The sequence below is a fragment of the Nomascus leucogenys genome, chromosome 13 (assembly GCF_006542625.1).
Source record: "Nomascus leucogenys isolate Asia chromosome 13, Asia_NLE_v1, whole genome shotgun sequence".
Taxonomy (NCBI): Eukaryota; Metazoa; Chordata; class Mammalia; order Primates; family Hylobatidae; genus Nomascus; species Nomascus leucogenys.
Window position 1 is genome coordinate 97,980,694 of NC_044393.1, and position 2,791 is coordinate 97,983,484.

General features: G+C 46.4%; 1 non-coding gene across 1 annotated transcript; it reads left to right on the plus strand.

Annotated features, from left to right (window-relative positions):
* The first annotated feature begins 2,106 nt into the window (after nucleotides 1-2,106).
* On the plus strand, nucleotides 2,107-2,178 carry TRNAC-GCA. The gene has a single exon. It is a non-coding gene; the product is annotated as a tRNA-Cys (tRNA).
* Nucleotides 2,179-2,791: the final 613 nt, after the last annotated feature.

Genomic DNA, 2,791 nt, shown 5'->3' on the forward strand with positions numbered 1-2,791 from the left:
TGGGGACTGTATTAATTCCCTAGGGCTGCCATACAGGGTATTACAAATGGAGTGGCTTGAAACAACAGCAGTTTATTCTTGGACAGTTCTGGGGACCAGAAGTCAGAAGTGGAGGTGCCAGTCAGGCCTGCTTCCTCGGAGACGCTGGGTAGAGCTCTTCCTTGCCTCCTCCCGGCTTCTGGTGTGGCCTGGCTCCTTGGTGCTTTTGGCTTACAGGCATTCGCTCCAGTCTCTGCCTCCATCTTCTCATGACATTCTTTCTGTGTTTGTGTCTGTCTCCTTTCCTCTTCTTACAGGCACACCAGTGATATTGGATAAGGACCCATCCTAATGATCTCATCTTGAGCTCATCATATCTGCAAAGACCCTGTTTCCAAATAAGGTCCCATTCACAGGTACCAGAGGTTAGGGCTTCAACATATCTTTTTAGGCGACCCATTCAACCCAAAGCAGGGACCTTGTCTCTTGGCAAACATGCACAGTGAAGACCACCCTTGAATACCAGAGTTCCTCTCTTAAGTGGGCTATAATATGAAAAATATGGGAAGACATTCATGTGCGGAAGCCAGAATAGGGAGAAGGCACCTGGATTTGAACCCCAACTTCTTTTTTTAAAATTTATTTTTATTTTTTATTTTTTTTTGAAACGGAGTCTCACTCTGTCGCCCAGGCTGGAGTGCAGTGGCACAATCTCGGCTCACTGCAAGCTCTGCCTCCCCGGTTCACGCCATTCTCCTGCCTCAGCCTCTCCGAGTAGCTGGGACTACAGGCGCCTGCCACCACGCCTGGCTAATTTTTTGTATTTTTAGTAGAGACGGGGTTTCATCGTGGTCTCGATCTCCTGACCTCGTGATCTACCCGCCTCGGCCTCCCAAAGTGCTGGGATTACAAGCGTGAGCCACCGCGCCCGGCCAGAACCCCAACTTCTTGACCTACAGTCCAGTGCCCTAAGCTGCAGCCCCAACACATCAGCAGTTCTTATGGGTCCTTTTCTCCAGTGGGGTCACACTCAGGGCCCATGTTGACTATTAATTCTGCAAGGAGGTCCTGCTGTACTGTAGGCCTTGGGCCTCGATGCCTCCCTAGGATCCTCCCCCATCTTCTCACCCAACACTCTGCAATGACGATCCTTGAACTTTCTTGTCAAGGCTGCACCTGAATCCGTTGCTCTTGCTGCCATTTTCACATGGAATTCCTTCCCATCTGCCTTGTTTATTAAGTAAGCCCTTCAGAGTGCAAGGCCCATTTTGAATAGGGAACATACCATTACCCTAGTTTTGGTCAGGTGTGTAATTTACACCATCTCCTCTGTATTTCAAGAGCTATTATCATGAATTGCCATGACAGGCATTTCCACTAAACTTTTAGCTCCTGAGGCCGGGAATTGTGTGTCCCTTGTCTGGGACACAGGAGGCACCTACTAGTGCTCGTTGAATTAATGCATGAAACTCCTCAAGGAATCTGGCTGTGCAGGGCTTCCCATGGCTCTGTTTAGCAGAGGCAGGAGGTTGCTAGTCTCTCTGAATATGTTCCACTCTACTGAGAATACTGAGAAGCCCCTAGGGCTGCAGTGATGGTCGCCCATGGCCACATCCTGGCTACTGCTGACTTCTTTTAGAGAACCACTTTTCTCCTCATACTATAGACATATAGTGGAAGCAGATGTACTCTTAGAAGACCTTACTCCTGAAATGGTTATACCCCTTACATACCTTAACCCTTGGTGGTAGTGGCTGGTCATGGATAGGCACAGAACCCAAGCCAAACCAACCAGAGTCCTTCTGTAGAATTTTTTAGACTCAAGTCTTTTTCTCTCTGGCAATCAAAGTGTAGAGCTATGAACCTACAAATGTTGGAGGCAGGGTCTCAGCTGCGTGGAGAGATGGGTTTGAGACATTAAAGCTAACTTAAGAGGGAACCAAAGAATAAAGCTACAGGGAGAGAGTCCTGAGAACATTTGAGTTCCTGGAAGTCAGCTTCTTGTCTGATATTTACATTACCTTTTATTTTCTATCAGCTGAAATTTAATCTCTGCCACTTACCGTCATGTTAATACAACATGATTCCAAAGCTGAAATAAGATTATTAGGAAGCACAGTGGCAATAGGGGGTATAGCTCAGTGGTAGAGCATTTGACTGCAGATCAAGAGGTCCCTGGTTCAAATCCAGGTGCCCCCTAATTTTCTTCACTTCTAGAATGCATCTTTTGGGAGACAGTATTTGAGACAAAAAAGGAGATGGAGAAACAATGAAAGAAGCTTAAGAAGATGGAGAAAGGGATGCTGGGTAAAAAGAATCAACAACTGTCCACCAGAGGGAGTGATATGGTCAGGTTGAAATCTGAAAAAAGAAAAAAAAAAAAAAAAAATCTAGTTTGGCCCAGCAGTGTCTGAGTTGGAGGAGAAGACAGAAAGAGACGCTAGACTACTGCAATAATGATGTGCTGAGCAGAGCTGGACTGAGTATTGTTCCTTCTCAACAATTAGCCTCACTGGAGGTCTAGTCCCAAAGCCCTTGCAATCTCTTGATATGGTTTGGTTCTGTGTTGTCACCCAAATCTCTTGTTGAATTGTAATCCCCAATGTTGGGGTAGGGATCTAGTGGGGGGTGATTATGGGGCAGATTTTTCCCTTGCTGTTCTTGTGGTAGTGAGTGAGTTCTCATGAGATCTGGTTGTTTGAGAGTGTGTAGCACTTTCCCCTTTACTCTCTTTCTTTCCTGCCAGCCATTGAATATGTGCTTGCTTCTCATACCCCTTCTGCCATGATTATAAGTTTCCTGAGGCCTTCCC